Genomic DNA, 23,175 nt, shown 5'->3' with positions numbered 1-23,175 from the left:
TGCAGAAAGGTTGCCCACTTTGAAGCGTCATGGCTGGAAAGCTGAGCAGTGCCACTCTGTTTAGACAGAGGTCTTGCTGAAAGGCTAAAGGTCCTTGTCTGTCGAAAGATCTGGAAAGGGAGTACAGTCACACCTTCTGTCAGGGTGGAAACTGAACCCATAGAGCCCCAGAGTAGTTCTGATTCTGAGGAGGAACAGCAATCCGTGGGAGAGGAGCCAGCTCATCCCTCACAGACACAGCAGCTGGCAGAGATTCCTCCTGCCGACATTCCTGAGATAGATAGTGATCCTAGCAGTGAGAAAGTGCGGGAACGAGGCCTGCTAGATGCTCAATGCAGACCCAGAGAGCGACGAGCGATGGAGGGCGCGGAAAGGAGGCGTAGCGCCTGTTTGGCGCACAAGCAACAGCCACCTCCCATGGACCCAAGGGAAAGAGGGAGGATCTCTTCCTAGCCTATAAGTTCTGGGTCTTCAAGTGACTCTCTTTCAAACGGGGATCAACTGCCTATTCGAAGCTTAGGCCACTCTGCTGTTCCTTGCTTTAGTCGCTGGTGATTAGCATCTGAAAGAGTCATTAAGTTGTAAAAGGATTAAAGCTTTGAAAAGAATCCTTTCCTCTGTGTCTTGAGTTGGCTATTGGAGTCTACTGAAAGAGGCCGCCAGGGTGCTCCTGACACCTTCTCCCTTAAGCTAATGCAGAGGCAGGGAGCCTTTGCTGGGAACATCTCATCTTCATTGCCCAAAGCCTTCCCTGTTTGGATCCAACATCGTTTGGGCTTTTTGGAGGCACTCTGCACATGGACTGGAACTTTAGATTGTTAAAGACTTGCCATGGAAAGTACTGTGAGGCTTTTCATAGACTTGAATTCTCGTTGCTGTGTGTGCCTGTGTTTGTAGTCAGCTCAGTGTACAGCAGACTGAGTTTGATCTGTGACTTTTGGACTTCCCTCTGCCAGAATTCATGCAGCATAGAGTTGCCAATGAGAAAGCAGTGGCCTAGAACTCTTTGCATGTGTGAGCATGCCCTTCCCTTGATCTTGATAGGCCCTGACCATGTAACCTGGAGGAGCAGTATAATTGCTGGATATGCTCCATCATGCCTCACCATGCAAGAAGTGTTTTCCAGTCATGGTGTTAGATTTCAATGAAAGTTTGTTGTGTGCACTTTATGATTTTTTAAATATTATGTGATATTTGCAAATGTCTTGACTGTCAGTTGCAACTCCAAATGATACTGAGTGTGGTTCCCAATGGTTTGATGTTAGTGCCACCCGGGACAGAGCCTTCAGAGTTAACATGCAGAAGGCAAACAAATCCATAAGGATCAGAGAGGGGTTTGAGCAATTACACGATGGGATAGGATGGCTTACCCCCTTCAAGGTGTATGCCCCACCACGGCCATTAGTGTGTTGGGAACAAGTGAGACACAACAGAGTAGCACCACACTTCCAACGACTAATGGGGTTCAGCAGGGGGTGCCAGAGCATACATGCATGCCCCGGTGACAATGCCCAAGGGTGGATGTGCACAAATTGGAAAGAGCGCCCTGGCATTAACTGGGCCGCCTGTAATGGTAGTGGTTGGATCTGTGGAGAAAAAGCATGGCCATGGTTGCCCCCAGGGTGGATTGGAAGATGCTCCCTGGGATTGCTGTGGGGTCCCTATACGTTTGTGAACAACTTGAAGAGCCCTACAGTAGGTAATTGCAGGGCTTGGAAGGTGAGATGGCAACAAGACATCTTCAATTCAGCTGATTATGCCTGGAGCTTATTACCTGGGGGCGGGGTAGCCACAATAATGTACAAAGTGAACATTTTTGGAAGGGCAATGGAAACAGTATTGAACCACACTGCTGAAGCACTAGAAGCCATTGAGACAGAGATGACAAGCATGAGAACTGCTGTTTTGCAGAATCACCTGGCCTTAGACATGATTTCAGCAGCCTAGGGCAGTGTTTGTGCCATGCTGCAGCAGGAATGCTGTCTGTACATTCCAGACAAGCAGACTGTGATAAATCACAGTGTAAGGGCTTTGTATGTGCAAAGTGAACAAATACATCACCTAGAAAGGGAGTCCCTCTTCGAACCGATTTCTGACTGGTTTCAGAGAATGGGGGGAGGTGAAAGTAAGTAGTTGCAATAATTCTGTTATTCGCAGCTTTATAGCTTTGTGTGCTTGCTCATATAGCTGTCGCATTTTAAAGTATATATTCAAGTAGATGTCAACCCCCTGGTGATCAAATGGCAGGACAAAGAAGATCCGGCCCTTTGGGCAAGAAGAGATTGTGACGCGAAGATTTAATCATAGAATAGTAGGGTTGGAAGGGGCCTACAACACCATCGAGTCCAACCCCCTGCTCAGTGCAGGAATCCAAGTCAGAGCATCCCTGACAGATGGCTGTCCAGCCTCCTCTTGAATGCCTCCAGTGTGGGAGAGCCCACTACCTCCCTAGGTCATTGGTTCCATTGTCATATTGCTCTCACAGTCAGGAAGTTTTTCCTGATGTTCAGACGGAATCTGGCTTCCTGTAACTTGAGCCCATTATTCTGTGTCCTGCACTCTGGGATGATCTAGAAGAGATCCTGGCCTTCCTCTCTGTGACAACCTTTCAAGTACTTGAAGAGCGCTATCATATCTCCCATCAGCCTTCTCTTGTCAAGGCTAAACATACCCAGTTCTTTCAGTCTCTCCTCATACAGCTTTGTTTCCAGTCCCCTGATCATCTTTGTTGCCCTCCTCTGAACCCTCTCCAGCTTGTCTGCATCCTTCTTAAAGTGCGGTGCCCAGAACTGGACACAGTACTCCAGATGAGGCCTAGCCAGTGCTGAGCAGAGGGGAACTAGTACTTCCCTGGATTTGGAAGCTATGCTTCTATTAATGCAGCCCAAAAGAGCATTTGCCTTTTTTGCAGCCACATCACATTGTTGGTTCATATTCAGCTTGTGATCTACCACAATTCCAAGATCCTTCTCGCTTGTAGTGTTGTTGAGCCACATATCCCCCATCTTGTAACTGTGCATTTGGTTTCTTTTTCCTAGGTGCAGAACGTGGCATTTATCCCTATTAAATGTCATTCTGTTGTTTTCTGCCCAGCGCTCCAGTCTATCCAGATCACTTTGAATTTTGTTTCTGTCTTCCAAAGTATTAGCTACCGCACCCAATTTTGTGTCATCTGCAAATTTGATCAGCATTCCCTGCACCTCCTCCTCCAAGTCATTAATAAAAATGTTGAAGAGCACTGGGCCCAGGACTGAGCCCTGTGGTACCGCGCTCATTCCCTCTCCCCAGTTGGAGAAGATCCCATTGATAAGCACGCTTTGAGTCCGATTCTGTAGCCAACTGTGGATCCACCTGATCATTGTTTCATCTAGCTCACTTTGAGCTAGTTTGCTCATCAGGATATCATGGGGCACATTGTCAAAAGCTTTGCTGAAGTCGAAGTATAGGATGTCCACAGCATACCCACAGTCCACAAGAGAGGTTACCTGGTCAAAAAATGAGATCAGATTTGTCTGGCAGGATTTGTTCTTGACAAATCCATGTGGGCTTTGAGTAATCACTGCATTGTTTTCAAGGTACTTACAGATGGATTGCTTTATCATCCGCTCCAGAATTTTCCCAGGGATTGATGTCAGACTGACTGGTCTGTATTTCCCAGGTTCCTCCTTTTTACCCTTTTTGAAGATAGGGACAACATTAGCCTTCCTCCAGTCATCTGGCACTTTACCCATCCTTCATGAGCGCTCAAAGATAATAGACAGTGGTTCTGAGAGTTCTTCGGCCAGTTCCTTTATTACTCTAGGATGCAATTCATCTGGCCCTGGAGATTTGAACTCATTCCAAGTAATTAGCTGTTCCTTGACCATATGCCTCTCGATCTCAAGCTGCAATCCTGCCCCTTCAGCTTGCACTTCGCCCTTGCGAGGGGGCTCATAGACCCTCTTTTGGGAGAAGACTTAGCCAAAGTAGGAATTGAGAACTTCTGCCTTTTCTTTGTCATCTGTTATCATTTTGCCATCCTTATTTAATAGCTGAACCACCATTTCTTTCCTCTGCCTTTTACTATGCATGTAGCTTTTTTGTTGCTTTTAGCATTCCTTGCTAACCTCAGCTCGTTCTCAGCTTTAGCCTTCCTGACACCATCCCTGCAATTCTGTGCTACCTGCCTGTACTCTTCCTTTGTAGCTTGGCCTTCCTTCCACTTCCTATATGTGTACTTTTTTTGTTTTCAGGTCATCTCTTAGCTTTTTGTGAAGACTCATTGGCTTCTTCTGTTGTCTTCTACCTTTTTTTCTTCTTGGAAATGTTTGTACTTGTGCCTTTAGAATTTCCTTTTTAAAAAACTCCCACCCATCTTGGACTCCTTTTCTCGTTAAGAGTCGCTTGCCATGGGACCTTACTTATCATTGTTCTGAGTTTATTAAAATCAGCTTTCCTAAAATCCAGGGTACGGGTTTGGCTACACTTGGCTTTTGCTTCCTTTAGAACCATGAACTCAAGTATAACAAGCTTTCCCCCAGAGTTCATTTAACTGCTACTTTATCCACTAAGTCATCTCTGTTGGTTAGGATCAAGTCAAGGATATCCGATCCTCTAGTTCCTTCTTCTACTTTCTGTAGGAGGAAATTATACACCACACAAGTCAGGAATTTCCTGGAGGGGCCATGTTTTGCAGAATTTGTCTCCCAACAAATATTGGGGAAATTGAAGTCCCCTATTACTACTACATCATGATTCCTTGAAACATTGGCTATGTGCTTCTCAAAAGTTTCATCCTCACCTTCTCCTTAATTGGGTGGGCGGTAGTAGACTCTTGGCTGCTGTTTTCCCTAACAGGTCCCTTGATTTCCCTAACAGGCCTCTTGATTTACCAGGATGAGTCAAAGAGCAATAGAGTGCATCCTGAAGACTCAAGCACATCTTATCAGAATGCGCCTGGGAAGTGTTTATGCCAAGCTGCAGGTGGCTGTGTCTATGCTAGTCTATGCTGGAAATGAATGCTAGTTGGAGCTTGCTGCTGTCATGCTGCCTCATTGCTAACATGTATGGTATAAAACCCATTTTACCCCATGGCTCTGGGTTCAGAGAAGCTGTCTGATCCAACCATTGGGTATGCCTGTGTGCTGATTGTACTCAATAAAGTATCTCCTTGTAAGTAAACCTGGATCTGATTTATCACTATCTTGGTACCTCTAAATTAAGAGCTCGAAGCCTACTGCAGGACCAATACATCATCACAGCCTAGTTCACAGGTCACCAATCTTTTTGGATCTGTGGGCACATTTAGGAATTTGAAAAACTGCTGTGGGCACCACCACAAAATGGTTCCCACAGAGGATATGGCTAGTCACATAATGGCTGTCATGGGGGCCTGGCTAGTCAAAAGGGAGCTAAAGAGGAGTGAAGAAGCCCAATAGCTGGAAAACCACCAATGATCAGTGGTCAGGGGGAAAGGGCTGGGGCCAGCAGAAGGCAGTGGGGCCTTCTAGAGAACCTCAGAGGGCCAGACTAGGACCCCAGCTGGTGAAATTTGGCCCACAGACCTGAGATTCAACACCCCTGATCTACACCTTCCTCTGGTCAGCAAGGGGATCTTAGAAACAGCTTGGGCGATTTGCCACGTCCACTCCAGTTTCCACTGGATGAAGTGCTTCAGCAGGATCCCTAGTTTTTCTCCCTCACTAGCATGAAGCAAACTGGGAAGGCACAGTGTGGGGTAGCGAAGCTCCTTGACTTATCTAATCTAATCACCAGTCCATAACCCAGCCTGTCCAAATTAAAGAAAGAGTGTCACATAGGGATGTCAGAGAATTCCGCGACGGATCTCGGTGAGGCTGAATGCCAGTGCATTCGGCCCCCCTGAAATCCATCGCAGAACGAAGCCCCCACCCCCCCCCACCCCACGAAAGGCACGCGAAATGGAGCACTTACCTGCTCCCATCCGCGCTGCTTTGCAAATGGCGGCCATCCTGCGGCCGCCATTTGCTTCCTCCTCTTCATAGCCATGATAGGCTATGTAAATACTTATGTAGCCTATCACGGCTAACGCAGGGACGCCATTTGAGTCCTTGCAGAGGCCATGATAGGCTACGTAAGTATTTACATAGCCTATCATGGTGGGGGGGAGGGAAACCCCAGCGTACGCAAATGGCGGCAGCTACCACCATTTGCGTACGCTGGGTTTTTTTTCCCCCTGCCGTGATAGGCTACGTAAATATTTACGTAGCCTATCAGAGCAGGGGGGAAAAAAACCCAGCGTACGCAAATGGCGGCGGCTACCGCCATTTGCGTACACTGGGGTTTTTCCTCCTGCCATGATAGGCTACGTAAATATTTACGTAGCCTATCACGGCTCAATACAGGGACGCAAATGGTGGCAGCTAGGACAGCTGCCATTTGCGTCCCTGCAGGGCTGCCCAGTGGCCGGATGTCTGGCTGCAGGCAGCCGGAGCCGGCCGGCGGCTCCGTGGCTTGGCCACGGAGCGGAGCCGTCCAGGCAGGATTCCGGGGGGAGGGATAGAGCGCCTCCCCCACTGTTGAGGATTCCAGGGGGAGGGATGGAGTGCCTCTCCCCACCGTGGATGCCCCTGCGCAGAGCCCAGTAAGGGATTCATACATCCCTAGCGTCACACCCTACCTGGAGGAGGTTTCATCTGAGGAAGAAGAGGAGGGGGACAGCCAGCACAATGGGACCCAGCCAGAGCTCAGCAAGGAACAGGAGGCCTTGGCTGACAATCCTCCCCTGGAAACATTACAGGAGCAACCTGGCCCCTCTCAAGCAGTTCCGGAACTTCTCCAAATGCTGGAAGCAGACCCTTGGGGGATCCATCCCTCTGAACGGCGTGGAATCAGATGCAAGCAGCAAAAGAACAAAAGGAAATCAAATCACAGCATGGGGCCTCCCTTAAAAGCAATACACTGACCTAATTAGCCAGCTGTGCTGATTAACTTCCAGCTATAAATTCAGCCTCACCGATGCTAGCTTTCTGCTGCAAACAACAGCACCCTAACCTTGGCTTTATCTTCAAGATACCCAATCCGACAGGCTCCCAGACTTTCAGCTACTCATCTGGACAATGCGTTCAGACACACACACACACACACACACACACCACTGGCCTTGACACTTTCTAAAACGGACGCTGATGAACTGACCTCTGGACTGCCTTGACCTCGCCTCTGCCTGTGCCTACAAACCCTCCTTGGAACTTCTGTGCATTACTTTGGACTGAACTGGTTGCTTTCTCACTGCTGCTCTTAGGACTATCTGCACCTTGCCCAGGGGCCCTGCTTACATTGAAACAGGTCAGAGTTTATTAAATAATGAGGTTGTGGCTCCAAATGGATTTAGATAAAGGAGGAAACCAAAATAGAAAGAAGACAATTAAATGCTGTAAATTCTAGATAGGTAGTACTTCTAAGCAGCATCTAATTCTAGAATCAAACCTTCATATTCACAGGCATTGTATATTTAGGAAAGCTGACCCTTTTTCCACAGGGCATAATCCCTTTTTGGATCCCTATGGAATCAGGGGAAGTGTCATGTTCCTTTGTCCTCCCCCTTCACAGTCAACACACTCCAGGAAACAAGGCTTCGGGTTCATTACTTTATTAGTTAATGACTCGCTTTTTTACAAATGCAGATTCTAGGAAAGTCTCAGACTGCAATAAAACAGCTAATCTAAACATCTACAAATACCAACAGAGGAGCAGAAATGGAAGTTAGAGAAGTTGCCAGCAGTCTGGGCAAGAATGTCTCGGCCAGACTAGGTTTGCAGGGATGCTCCTCCTTTAGGGTGGCTTCATCCTATGTAGGCTTTCACGAGTGACCAACCTGGTGGAGTGTCTGAGCTCCGCCTCTAACTCTTCCCTCTTCTCTCTGCAACAGACCCTAGCATCCCTCAAGTCACACCCCTTGTTTTCCTCCCTCGAAACCTGGGTTTCCATGGTGGAGGAAAGGGGGGGGGCTTTCAGGCTGAGCCATCTGTGTGTCAAGATCTTGGGAAGAAATTCTCGCTACATTTGAGCTCACTAGGGAGGGAATCTCCCCCTGTTCTGGCTGTTTCCATTCTGAATCTGAGCTGGTAGACATCTCCACATGCTCAGATTCATTCCTGACAGGAGTGGGGCAAAGACAGCTAGATCCCACCCATCAGCTATGAGGAGGTGGGCAGAGTTTGACACCTGTGGTGGATCATGCCTGTCAGATAGGTGGTAGTGGCGGGACACACCAGAGGAATGGGCTGTTGATTCCTAGGATCAAAACTGTGGGAGAGAAGAAAAGCTGTGAATGGAACAGAGTGTTCTAATCTCTTCCTGACAGGCAGGGCAATTAACAGCAGATGTCCCAACTAGGAGCACATCAGATGTTTCATAAGCGAGGGGTAGGCCTTGTTTCATGAGGAAGCTAAGTGCCAAGTACACTGAGTTTCTAAAGAGAGAGGTGTTTTATTCTCAGGCCTTTTCTACCTTGCCGATGTGCATGAGGATCTTTTCCATCACCAAATGGATTATCTGCAGTGCCTGGTTTCATAGCACTGATCGCCTGTATGGCAAAAAGGGACAAAATGTACCTACCTGCAGTCTCTTGTGCATCAGACGATCACCAATGTCATACATTTTTTCCCCCTTACTGAGATATGGGGTGGGAGGTAGAACCTGTGTGTGGTAAAATCAAAACATGTGTTCCTTACATTTAGGTTTTGTCGGAGTCCTTGAGCTCATTTCCCCACTGTGCGATTCATCCACAAGACTGTTTATTTCTCAGTTTACCAGGCTTCTGTTTCCATATTCTAAGCAAGAGAAAGATCAGCTCTTTACACAAACTGTTCGCAGCCTCGGGGCAGAGTGCGAGCAGCGAATCAGTGGGTCTACCAAGGGATTCAAGTATCGCTCGCTCATTCTCACTCTCTCTCTGCAAAGCAGCACGTGGGGAGGTGGGTGGGTGGCTTCGTTGCTGTCAGCCATTTACATAGGGGGCCACCGTCTTCTTCCTCCTCCGCCTCCCCTGGCCAGCTCTTCGCTCACTTTGAGCTTCTTCTAGCCTGGCCAACAAAACTCTCTTCCCAGCCCAATTCAACAGGCACACAGGCTGGAGGAAGAGGGGGTGGGGAGAGCAACTGTGATTTTTCTGCTCTTCTCGATGACTTCTTCTTCCCAGACTCTGGTTATAGCAGAACCGCACTTTTACACACAGCCATTAAAGCGGACTTTCATTTAACTATTGGGTTATCTGGGTGGGGGCAGGGGGGAGGTGTTAGCGGGATAAAGATCAGATACAGCTGGATGTGCCTTGGAGGTTGACGGTGTCATGTAAATAACCAGCAAACTTCCGTGAGTCACCAATCACAAGTACACCCAAAATGCCTGACGTAAAGACAGCCTACATCTAGCGCAGCGTACAACCTGCCATGTGCATGGCCTACCTCTGCCACGTATTTTTGTGACATTCAAGTACACATGGAAATTAAATGTGTGTTTATATGCATGCATGTTTGAGGACATGTGGTAGCAGTCCTGGTAAGTGTCTACTCAGAAGCAGCCCCCCCCCCCCGCCCATATTCACTAGTGTTTACTTCTAGGAAACTATGCATGGAATCTCAGCCATTTATTTATTTATTTTCTTAACCGCCCATCTGGCCAGTCACCTGGCCACTCTGGGCGATGTACAATAATACAAACAGTTTAAAAAAATAAAATTAAATGTTAACAATTAAAAACGATAAAATTACACATTAAAACTTCATTTTCTAAAATGTCCCTAGCCCACCCAAAATGCCTGCCTGAACAACCAAGTTTTCAACGCGTGGAAGCTCATTAAAGAGGGGGCAAACTACCGTACAATTGCGCTCATTTCACATGCCAGCAAGGTTATGCTCAAAATCCTACAAGCTAGGCTTCAGCAGTATGTGAACTGAGAACTACCGGAAGTCCAAGCTGGGTTCCGAAGAGGCAGAGGAACTAGAGATCAAATCGCCAACATTCGCTGGATCATGGAGAAAGCAAGAGAATTCTGGAAAAGCGTCTATTTCTGCTTCATTGACTGTGCTAAAGCCTTTGATTGTGTGGATCACAACAAACTGTGGCAAATTCTTAAAGAGATGGGAGTACCAGACCACCTTACCTGTCTCCTGAGAAACCTGTACGAGGGACAAGAAGCAACAGTAAGAACCGGACATGGAACAACCGATTCCAATTGGTTCAAAATTGGGAAAGGAGTACGACAAGGCTGCATATTGTCACCCTGCTTATTTAACTTATATGCAGAGTACATCATGAGAAACACCAGGTTGGATGAATCACAGGTCGGAATTCAGATTGCCAGGAGAATTATCAACAACCTCAGATATGCAGACGATACCACCCTAATGACAGAAAGCGAAGAGGATCTAAAGAGCCTCTTGTTGAGGGTGAAAGTGGGGAGTGCAAAAGCTGGTTTGAAACTCAGCATTAAAAAACGAAGATCATGGCATCTGGCCCCATAATTTCTTGGCATATAGAAGGGGAAGAAATGGAAGCAGTGACAGATTTTATTTTCTTGGGCTCCAAGATCACCGCAAATGGTGACTGTAGCCATGAAATTAAAAGACGCTTGCTCCTTGGGGGGAAAGCTATGGCAAACCTAGACAGCATAGTAAGAAGCAGAGACATCACCTTGCTGACAAAGGTCTGTATAATCAAAGCTATGGTTTTCCCAGTAGTAATGTATGGCTGTGAGAGCTGGACTATAAGGAAGGCTGAGCACCGAAGAATTGATGCTTTCGATCTGTGGTGCTGGAGAAGACTCTTACAAGTCCCCTGGACTGCAAGGAGGTCAAATCAGTCCATCCTAAAGGAAATCAACCCTGAGTGCTCATTGGAAGGACAGATACTGAAGCTCAAATATTTTGGCCACCTAATGCAAAGAGAAAACTCCCTGGAAAAGACCCTGATGCTGGGAAAGATTGAAGGCAAAAGGAGAAGGGGATGGCAGAGGATGAGATGGCTAGATAGCATCACCGATGCAATGAATATGAACTTGAGCACACTCCTGGAGAGAGCGGAGGACTGGAAGGCCTGGCATGCTATGGTCCATGGGGTGACGAAGAGTCAGACACAACTTAACAACTGAACAACAACAACAACAATGGCAGAGTTCCCTAGGGAGGGAATTCCACAGAGTGGGGGCCACCACAGAGGAGGCCCTCTCCCTCGTCCTCACCAGCCTAGCTGTCCTGGCTGATGGGACAGACAGAAGGCCATTTGAGGCTGATCTTGTTAAGCGGCCTGTCTGGTATTGCTGGAGGCACTCCTTGAGATAGGCTGGGCCAGAACCATATAGGGTTTTAAAGGTCAAAACCAACACCTTGAATTTGGCCCAGAAAACAACTGGTAACCAGTGCAACTCCTTCAGCTGATCATCCTTCATATGATCAACCCGGCAGCTGCCTTTAATCAGGTGAGCCCCTGCATTTTGCACCAGCTGCAGCTTCCAAACCGTCTTCAAGGGTAACCCCATGTAGAGCGCATTTCAGTAGCCTAGACGAGAGGAGACCAGGGCATGTACTACCGATACACTAACATGGGACATTATTCCAAGAGAAGTGGCCCCTTTTGGCCAACCAAGTTCATTGCTGATATCTATATATTCTCCTAGGAAGTCATCCCAGGAATACTTTCCCCAGAAGGCAGAATATTGCTTACTGTACAAACTTGGTGTTCAGTAATTGAAACCTCTCTTCCTGCTGACTGTTTGTGCCTAAACTGAGACCTTAAAACCCTTGAATAGATTTTATCTGGAAAGCGCCGTTTTCATAACATCTCTACAGCAAGCAGATGGCCAATTTCCTAAGAGTCCGTAATCCCTCAGAACAGGTTCCTGAAGAGAAGGGGTGGTTTCCGAATGTTGAGATGGTGTGTTTTTTTCAACAAAACAAGAACAAAATCTCCTAAGCAAGCAGCACTCCCCCCACCCCACCCCATCCTACTTAAAATACACCTATTTTATTTTAGGTGTATTTTAACCTAAACATGTTTTGTTTGGGTTTGGTTTTGTTTTTTAAGAAGAGGGAGGGGCCTTCACTGTGCATGAGGGTAACAATTTCTCCTGATCATTTGCAATTAATTAGACATTGAGCAGAAGAGTAAGAATTTACCCTGACCACTTGCAATTAATTAGTCAGTGATGAAATTGATCCTTCCGCAGGTTTTATGCAGCTTGCTTCACAAATGCACCAATTCGGTGTTTTATAACTTAGCTTTCATATTCTTTCAGTTTCTCGTAGATTCTCTTTTTCTCTTCCTCTCACCCCACCCCACCCCAATGTTACATCTTTCAATGCTTCCTACAAAGTGACCTTGGAGTCTGTGCTAGGCTTTTCAGCTGTGGAAATTGGCCTCCGGCCATCCTGCATCGTGCTCTGATTCTGACGGATTTCACAATCTCAGCAGGATCAGAGTGGGTCAGTACTTGGATGATAGGCACTGAAAGAAACTTAGATCCTGCCAGGAGATGTTGAGATGAGAGCTACAATCCTGAAACTCTTTCTCCCTCCTCCAAAAGCAGAGCTTAAGGTGATAATCACCTAGCAAGTCACTAGTTACATAGGCATTTTCTGAGACTTTTCTGCCGAAAAATGCCTCTGAGCATCTACAGAGTACATCTGCCTCTGTAATGAACTCCCGCAGTCGCTCCTCCAACATCTAGGAATAAAGGTTGTTGCTTCCACCATGCAGATTTAAGTCTGAGCCAGCACCCCTCATTTTACAGATTAAATGCTGACTGTCCGAACCTGCAGGCAACACAGGGCCCAGGCGATAGTCGGTGCGGTCAAGTTGTTAAAGCAAAGGAGACTTGTCCGCTCTTGGAGATCCATATAAGCCACTCAGAGATTCCCCAAGGAAGAACAAAATGTATCTATGTAATGAACAGATAGGCGGGCAAGGTTCTCCCAAGCCAGGTTCGGAGATGAACTCTGGGGGCCTGGAACAGCTCACTTCCAACAAAAAGTGAGCCCTGAAAATCCCCCACTTTGAAATCTCAGCCGGAGAAGACTTCTTGGATTCCCATCAGCCCTCACTATCCCTAAAAGCAGTGAGGGCTGGGGGCTCCAGTGTCAGTCGGGCTGTGAATCCACTCTGGATCTCAGTGCTTTGCACCTTGGAGAGCTCCTTTAGAGTTCTGCCTGGTTCTGACTGATATCTGGAGCAGATTCATCCACCCACTGACATCGGAGCCACCTGCCTTCACTGCCTAAAAGCCTTCCCTGCCAGTGCCCTCCAAACATACTTCGCCTTCCCCTTCCCTGTCAAGCAGCATCCGGAGCAGTGGTGTAGTGGAACAGGGGTCACCGGGAAGCAGCTCTACCACGTTTCGATCAGCAGAGATACTGACCTCATCTCCCGCTCCACCCTCACCCCAGCCAGGTTTCCCTGTTCCCCCTGAGCTTAGCTGCAATCCTCACATCAGCCAAGGGGAAAGGGATTTTCCCATCAATTGTGACCCGGTTTGGATGATAACTGAGGTTATGGCATGCATCAGCACGTGCTGTGCAACATTTGGATGTTTCAGCTGCAACCACAATTTGGCATGTCATCCAAACCCAGTGAAGGTGGGATGTTGGGAGCAAAGGGCCGGATGTGCCTGATCTTGTCTGATCTCAGAAGCTAAGCAAGGTCAGCCCTGGTTAGTACTTGGATGGGAGACCGCCTGGGAATCAGGCTTCCTGCATTGAGCAGGGGTTGGACTCGATGGTCTTGTAGACCCCTTCCAACCCTATGATTCTATGCTGGCATGGTTTACACAGCACCCAGAACCCATGGGCTGTTTTAGGGTTGTGGGTGGTTTGCTGGTGAGGCCAACAACCCACCCTCGCCAGGTTCGGATGACACAACCAGCTACAGTTGGGGCTTAAATATTCTAAATGGCCGCCTGCATGCACTGCAGCCAACCATGGCTGCCTGATCGTGTGAAAGGGCCCAATATATTGTTCCCTGTAATGCACAGTATTTGGGGGTGGCTTGGTCTTGAATGAACAATTAAGACCCATTAGCTTTATAAAAGACCTGTTCCTGGTGGAAATGAAAACTGCTAGAACTGGTTTGTTGAAATGGATCCGCACAACAGCCTGAACATTTAGTCCCTCCTTGGAGGCATAGCTCTAGGGACTGTCCTGATGAGCTCATGCACCATTGAGCAGGGTTTAATTTTCCTTCCATAGCTTTGTGACCCAGTGTGCTGCTACCCATCACATTGGGGAGTTGAAGACAGAGGGAGGAAAGAAACTAACCTCCCTTCTCTCCCCTTCTTGTATCATGTTCCAGCACTGCTGAACCTTCCACTGCCACCTGACAGGTAAGTGAAGGGTGAGTGTATTGGGGGGGGAGGAATGGGGTGGGGGATAAGAGGTCTGGCAGATGGGCAGAGGAGCATTTTTCTGAGCGCTCAGATTGGCCCAGAGAAAGGATCTGAGTTTTTCTGATTTCCAAGCTAATCTGAGGAGCGCTCACCATCGCTAGTAATTTTTTAAAAAAGGGATCATGCCAATGTTTGCACACCACACTAGCACCACCAAGGCCCAGGATGGTAAAGCCCTGGCATTTCTCACTGGGGTACTGATGGTCTCCACGATGGGTCCTTGCCCATGTAGCTGGGTCATTTAAACCTTCCGAGGGGTGTGCATTCATTCCAAAGAAGTGGAAAGTTCTACCTAGTGGGTCCATTCAGTGCAATGTTCATGAGGCTGGATTTGGCCTGAGGTAGGCCTGACGGGGGCAATTTAACTGACCTTTGCAGCAACCTCAGGGATAGTTTAAATGGGTTTTGTGTTTTTTTGCTGGAAATCCAAACCAGCCTCAGCCCCAACTTTGCCCTGCAATTTTAATAGTGGACTACATTCCAAGGATGCTGTGTTACTTTTTCTTGGCATAGCCCCCCGACCTGCAACAAGAATATAATATCACTGGACAACACTGCTGAGTTGTTGTAAACCTGCATTATTTAGCATGAACTACACCACAAGGGTGTCATCAGCCACACTCTCCCATCCACAGCCACTTCTGTCCTGCAATATGCATGTAACAGCCTGCATTACCTTGGAATTTGCATTGGCAGGGCTAGTTTTTAAATGTCGGGGGGGATTAAATGTTTTAATTATGTTTAATGTTTAAACACTATATAAGATTGGGTTAGAAGTAGCAGAAGCTCCTGTCTTTTCTGCTACCTTTTGTTTGCAGATGGACAAGCTGGTGGCAGAGGGACATTTAAAAATGTTTTCTCAATATAGACCAGGAACTGACCGCCCAGACAGCAAAATGGGTCACTCATCATTTTTATATCTGTGTGTCACCCTCCAGTCCCCTTTGTCCATCAGCCACACTCTGCTGCAAAGCCTCCCACAGTATCCAATGGCATCATCCCATGAAGCTGATTGGTGGGAGATTCAGGACAGATAAAAGGAAGAACTTCTTCACACAGCAGGTAGTTACTACCTCACTACCACCAGATACAGTGATGGCCACCAACTTGGATGGCTTTAAAGGGAGATTAGGTAAATTCATGGAGGATAAGGCTGTTGATGGCTCTTAATCCTGATGTGAGAGAGAGATACAATTCTATTTGTTTAGCTATAAGCCATTACAAACATAAAGACATTCAAATTTGGGCCACAAATTTGGCTCTCAATTTCCTAACTGCCAATGCAAATAAACAAACATGCCTTTTAACATAATTGTCCTTGTCTAATAACAAAAAGAATACAAAAAAAAAAAGGATACTAGTCCTGATGGCTATATGCTATTTCCAGTATCAGAGGCAGTATGCCTATGTACACCAGTTGCTGGGGAACATGGGTGGGAGGGTGCTGTTGCACTCGTGTCCTGCTTGTGGGTTTCCCATTGACAGTTGGTTGGCCACTGTGTGAACAGACTGTTGGACTAGATGGACCCTTGGTCTGATCCAGCAGGGCTCTTCTTATGTTCTATTATAGAGAGATGCAAATTCAAAAATCATTACTATAATTTGAATAGTAATACAATACATCTCACCAAAGTAAGGAAGACTGGGACCAGGTGACTAGCTGTAAGGAATAACAAACTTTGTTAACTTCTTCTTATATTGGTCTGTTGTTTCATGGCTTGGCCAAGCTTTGTCAGGGGGTTGGACAAATTCCTGGAGGAGAAGGCTACTAATCTTGATGGCTATGTGCTGCCTCCAGTAACAGAGGCAGCGAGCCTATATACACCATTTGCTGGGGAACATGGGCAGTAGGGTGCATTGCATTCATGTCCTACTGGCAGGTTTCAAACAGACAGCTGGTTGGCCGCTGTGTGAACAGAACACTGAACTAGATAGGCCCTTGGTCTGATTCAGCAGGGCTCTTCTTATGTTCTCCCAAAGGAAGCTCTTTCGAAGGGGAGGAGGAGGAGGAGGTGCTAGGCGGGACCCACATCCCCTGTGAGGGCTTCTCAGCCAGGGCTTGGGGGATACTTTTATGCCCCCTTTCTGTCAAGTGCCCATTTCCAGCCTGGAAGGGGAGCCCCGTGTCATCTGAGGGAAAGCGACACCCCTGTTCCCCAGCAGCCTTCCCTTCTGCTCTCCTTTCTGCCTCTGATTCTTGTCTACCTGGCCAGTGGCATTTTGAAACTTGCCAGGCTGCTGCAGCCATGTCACTGCCTCCCCTGCAACTCATTCATTATCCTCTGCTGGTGCTCAGCTTTCTAGCACCCGCATCTAATGCCAGCAGTGGGCAACAGTGCCTGGGCGTAGAAAGACTTACCCCACCTCATCCACAACACAGGTTCACTTCACAGGCTAGCTGTCAGAGGCGGTGGTTAGGTTACAGTGGCCCTTTTGAGGACAGGAATTACCTCATGATGTCTTCCTCCTCAGAAGCTAAGCAGGGTCGGCCCTGGTTAGTACTTGGATGGGAGACCGCCTGGGAATCAGGCTTCCTGCACTGAGCAGGGGGTTGGACTCGATGGTCTTGTAGGCCCCTTCCAGTCCTATGATTCTATGAGCCCTTGGTAGCTGCCCCATGATGCTGACCCCTGACGCTGGCCCTGCCCCCATCTCATCTACTTTGACTCTACACATGGCAAGGCAACAGAAGAGATGTGACAGGCTGTTTTGCTTTGTTTTTGCCTTCGCTACTAATGCAGTCACAGCAATTGCAGCGTGGCGGCCCCCTTTCTTTGGAACTCCCTGCCCCTGGAGGCCAGGCAGGCACTGTGTTGTTTCCAGAACCTCCTGAAAACTGCACTGTTCCAGGAGGCTTTCCTTAACTGACCAGTTACAGTTTTTATTGGCATTGGTTTTTTAAACAAGTGTAATTTTAATGTGGTGTTTTAATCTTTTTATGCTCTTACTGTTTTATTTTTTGTGTTCACCTCTCCGAAATCTGTTCTAGATATGCAGCGGTATATAAATATTGTAAATAATTAAATTAAATAAATAAATTGATTCTATTCTTTGATTATCAAAGTGACAGTGAAATACAGAGTCTATTAAATTTATGGCTAGCTTCTTTTTTTATAATGGCCGTTACATGCATTTCTAAAGAATATTGCCAGAATAATATGGATAACGAAAACACAGTGTCTCTCCTATTTGAATTTCAAATTGTGTCCAGCACCATTCTCTTTCTGTCGGCGCTGAGCAAACAAACGTCAACCATATCTTATGAGCTCAGCTATTTTCCCCCACTCTCTCTTCCTGACAAAATAATAATATAGTTCGATGTTTTGCATTTCAGCGATGGACTCGGCCACTCAAAAATAGTTACACACATTTATTTGAAAGCGGACAGGGTAGATATTAACAAAATAAAGTTTTACAACTCAGCTGGGGTAGATTCATGGGAGATCGCACCATGTCAGCATGATGACGAGGCTGGAAGACAAGTGAGTAATAACAAGTTGTATTCCACAGGGCCTCAAGTTCAGCGCTCTTCAATATTTTCGTGAATGAAGTGGAGAATTCCTCATCAATTTTGCATTAAACAAAACCCTTAAAACTAGAGAGGAATGGGTTCCAATTGCAGAGGGATGAGCAGGTCATTTCTGAAAATGGGCCATTCAATATACTTTCTAGAGCTGTTTCTTGGGGTAAGTCAATGGCCAATCCACTTAATGTTACAGATAGGCTTCTCAGGGTCCTTCTAATAGGGGTGGACGGATCACTTATCTTGTTCCATTCCAGGGCATCCGCTGGGGGGGGGAGGCGATCCATCCCTCCCCCCGGAATCCTCCCTGGCCGGCTCCGCCCCACGGGGAGTCCATGGAGCCGCCGGCCGGCTCCGTCCGCTGCCAGACTTCCGGCCACAGCCAGTCTGCAGATGCAAATGGCGTCTGGTGTGGGGGACGCCATTTGCGTCCCTGCCGTTTGCTGTGATTGGCTACGTAAATATTTATGTAGCCAATCACAGCCAATGGCAGGGACGCAAATGGCATCCACTACGCCATTTGCGTCCCTGCTCTTTGCCATGATAGGCTACATAAATATTTATGTAGCCAATCAAGGCCAATGGCAGTAGGGTTACAAATGGTGTCCGCTACGCCGGACACCATTTTGTTCCTCAACCCAGCTGTGGATGAAGACGGCGACCCAGACCAGCTGCCGCCAGATAGGTTCTGTCCTGGGGGGGATTTGGGGGAGTGGCAGGGGGGTTAGTCCATTCCGCCACGGACTCCGGGGGGCTGGATTCCAAAGAATCCAGCCTCATTGGAGTCCATGGCGGATTTCTCCGCCATCCCTACCTTCTAACACTAATGTCGGACAGAATTGGCAGATGGGATGGGAACATTTGACCCTTCTCTCTCTCATTTTTTCTTCCTTGTAAATCCCACCCCCTACCCACCCCGGATCATTTATAAAGGGTTTTAAAGGGTCCCCTTCCCCAACCAGCCAAATTCCAAAGAAGCGCCATTTTGACTTCTGGAGTTGCCTGCTCTAGCCAGCCAACTTGCCTGCTTGTCCTGGCAAATGAGCCGTGGCTCCCTCCACCCACTCACCCCCACTTCTCAAAGGTATGATGTTCTCTTTTTCTTGCAAATGGGGTAAGATCAAAGAGGAGGAAAGGGAGATCTACCCTCAAGAGGTTTTGCAAGACTGAAGGTAGTATCCGACAGTGTTCTGGTACTAGAACTAATGATGTTAGACAAGCATTGGTTTGCACTAGCACAACATCATTCGTGCTAGCAATGGAACACTGTTGGATATTACCCCTTGCAAGGAATGGTTGCAAAACCCAGATATTTTTTCAGACCATCAGGGAAGCCCACTCATCCTCAAATTATTCTGATCACTTGAACCATCCCCATTATGCACACCCATCCCACATCCTTTCAGACGCACAGAGGTCATGGATACCTTCCAGGTGTCTGCTGCATGTCAGTAAGCAGATCGGCAGACCTCTATGTAATATGCCATTTCTTCTAACATTATCTGCAAATAGGTCACTGAGCCAACAATCCCTCTCAGGGTGTCTCTACATTAATGGAAAACCTCGCAGTCCTACCGGAGCATGTTGCTTCCATTTCTGTGGCATGACTGGAAATGGAATTGAAAATGCCCTTTCTCAGCAGCCTTAACAGGGTTTTCTATATTTTACAATAAAACAGAGCCATCTAGTGGTTTAATTACCGTGGTACGCCACAATGGCATTTAGGGGGCGGGGGTTAAATTCTAGCTTATCTCCAAACTTTTTTAAGGCAGGATAACCAGGAAAAACCACTGAAGACATCTTGGAGGTTAGCGACATCATGTAAGGGACCTGCAAACTTCCGTAAGTGGCCAATCACGAGCACACAATAAATGCCTCGTGTAGAAATGGCCTTGGCAAGTGCAGTCTGAGCAGATTGGCAAAGGGGAAAGAACAGCTCCATCAGGATCCTCCCTCAACTGTCAGCAGGCAGCAGCCCTTCCATCACACTGCAGCAGAGGGAGAGATGGGAAGCAGGGCCCTTCCATCAGATCTACTGAAAGACTGACTCGATCAGGTTGCTCCTCTCCCTGAAGCGTTTCCCGTTGGTAACTGTACGAACTACTATCTAACTTCAAGAATCGGTGCCTGAGTGTGCTTCTTCTTTTTTACCTTCTTCCCTCCTCACCGGTGTGTTCCCTTTTGTGTCATGTCTTTTAGACTGTAAGTCTTGGCCGGGGACATTCTTGCTTTATTGATGGCATGTAAAGCAACTTCAGGAGCCTTTTTGGCTGAAGAATGGGATACAAATGTTTTTATTGAATAAGTAATACAATAAGTGCATACAAACAGTACTGTGGTGAGTTAATGTTTGTAGGAGGGGCCATCTGCCTCCCAACAACCCCTGCTGTTGTTGCTGTTGCTGTTCCTGTTAAGAAGATGGCTGGCTATACTCAGAGAACCTAGGCTTCACCTATGGTTTTTTCCCCTAAAATAAACAGGTAAGTTCATTCATGAGAATTTGTGTCTGCTCTTATTGGAAGCCAGAGAAGGCCTCTTATTCCCTGTTACAACAAGAACAATGGCCCACCCCACACACACACGTCCCACACACATCCCACACATATGTCCCACACACATGTGTCCCACATATGTCCCACACACGTGTCCCACACACACTCATGTGTCCCACCCCACACACACACATCCCACACGTGTCCCACACACATGTCCCACACACATGTGTCCCATATATGTCCCACACACGTGTCCCACACACACTCATGTGTCCCACCCCACACACACACGTCCCACATGTGTCCCACACACATGTCCCACACACACTCATGTGTCCCACCCCTTTTTGCTGACTGAGTAGATGAACTTCCCAGTTCATGCCAAGTTCTAGCAATCCTTCTCTGCAGCTTCTATGGCCCAAGTCATCTCACCGCATTCGTGAACACTCGTGCATTTGGTCATTATACAAACCATCAACAAATTGGTCTCTCAAGGCATCGTTTAAGACTTCCCTAAAGTGACAGTGCTCTGACATGTTTTTCCTAAGTGCTGCCAAAAACTGCACAGTTCATTCTCCTCTTCCCTTATGTCATTGCTGGAACCAATAATGTTCTGCAATCATTGATGGAATAGGAGAAAAACCATCTTGCGTAGCTGCCGTGGTGTCTGACTGTGTAGCATTTCCAGACAATACCACAGACAATAACTGGGACCCCTGGATCTTTTTCCCATGAGGAGAGAAGCAGCAAAGGGTGGTCACTTTGAGTGGGCAAATGATAAAAAAGGGTAAGTATGCGTTTGGCAGCCCCTTCAACTCCACTGCTTTGCATTTTAAAAAATAAATGGGGAGAAGGTACTTCCTGTCACCTGTAGATTGGCCCTTAGTTTGGGAAAGGAGCTCAACATCGCTGCCTGTGTGCTGTGAGTAGCACTATAGCTGGCTTGTCAGATCATGAACTACGTACTTTACAGCTGGGGTCTCCAACGTGGTCCCTGCAACTGCACGTACCAACATGCCTGTAGTCACCTCTCTTAGCACCCACCAGGCTCCCTGTCCCTCCTGATTTTTATTTTATTTCTTAAGAACTTTTTTAATTAAAAAAAATTAACTGGGAGTCTAGCATGCTACAAAATGAAGCGCTACCCTCCAGCATCATATTTATTTGGGTTCAAAAGAATGGTTTTGTGTTTGGGCGCTCAGATCCCACCTGTGCCTTGTACGTAGGTTCTTGGGCAAGTTACTTTTCATTTACCATCTGGGAAATGAATGTTTTATGACTGGCCATGCCCACCATGACAGCCATTTTATGAATGGGCAATTCCCCCATGGCAGCCATTTTGTGAGAGCACCCACCACACTCTCTATTATTATTTATTTATTATTGCATTTATATCCCGCCTTTTTTCCTCTTGCAAGGCACCCAAGGCGGCTTACATTATCCTCCTCCTCTCCATTTTATCCTCACAACAACAACCCTGTGAGGTAGGTTGGGCTGAGCATGTGTGACTGGCCCAAAGTCACCCAGTGAGCTTCCATGGCCGAGTGGGGACTAGAACCTGGATCTCCCAGCTCCCAGTCCAACTACACCACACTCTCAAAATTCCAAATGTGCCCACCAACCCAAAAAGGTTGGGGGGGCCTGTTTTACAGTATTGTCTATCCTGATTTGAAGCAGTTCTCAGTTGTCTTCAGTAGAGGTCACAGTCAGCTACGTGAATTTGGTGGGTTTTTTACTGGAATTCAGGGCCTTCAAAGTTCAATGTATCACGGGATGTGCCATTATGGCTCGTTCCCAAGTCATAGCCTCACTGAAGCATCTTAGAAAAGGAAAAGTTCAAAAGTCACTGGTTCCAACTGCTGTCCAAAGTCAGTCACATACCAGCATCCCCACAGAACAAATAACGCAGCACATCGTGGCACAAGGATGAAAGGTGCCTGCAGAGTTTCCATTGTCTAAAAACTTCAGCTGGTCCAGAATATGGCAGTGTGATCATTGTTATTGTTGTTTGTTTGTTTGTTTACAATATTTGTATACCACTCCATATCTAGAACAGATTTCAGAACGGTGAACACAAAAGATAAAACAGTGTTGTTGTGAGATTGTTGTTCTTATTAGGAACATGCAACTCCCCTATTTCAACAACTACATTTTGTTCCAGGTTTTTTTCCTGGCTCAATTCAAAATGCTGGTCATCATCTTTAAAGCCTTCTATGGCTTGGGTCCATGATACCTAAAGGACCACCTTCTCCCATATGAATGTGACTTCAGTTCAAGTTTTGAGGCCCTCCAATTGTGTGTCCCACCATCTGATGTGCATTTAGTAGAGAAGTGGGAGAATTCCCTTTCTGCGGCCACATCAAAGCTCTGGAACTCCCTTCTTAGGGAGGCCTTGCATTCTCTCTCTCGTTCTCTCTGACAGCCTTCCACCACAATGTAAAGACCTTTCTTTTTCAACTGGCACCTGACCTACCAGCTGTTACTTTTAGCTCTCATGGCATATGAATCCTTGGATTTGAGCTATTTTACCTGCTACCACTATCTTCTTTTTAAGCAATTATTGCTTACCAAAGGTTTTTTTATTATTTTATTGTATTTGAATGGTATGTTGTGAGCTATCTTGGAACATTTGATCAGAAAGCCTGGATATAATGGTTTGTTTTGTTTTTCTCACCCCATAGCAGGGGAAAACTCTTATCTCTGATCAGTTGCTGATTAGAGGTGAGAACTTCTCCCTGCCAGCAGAAAGGGCAGGGCCTGGA

Source organism: Heloderma suspectum, chromosome 1 (assembly GCF_057233095.1).
Source record: "Heloderma suspectum isolate Gila_16-S chromosome 1, 16-S_ref, whole genome shotgun sequence".
Taxonomy (NCBI): Eukaryota; Metazoa; Chordata; class Lepidosauria; order Squamata; family Helodermatidae; genus Heloderma; species Heloderma suspectum.
Note: the sequence above shows the minus strand (reverse complement) of the source record.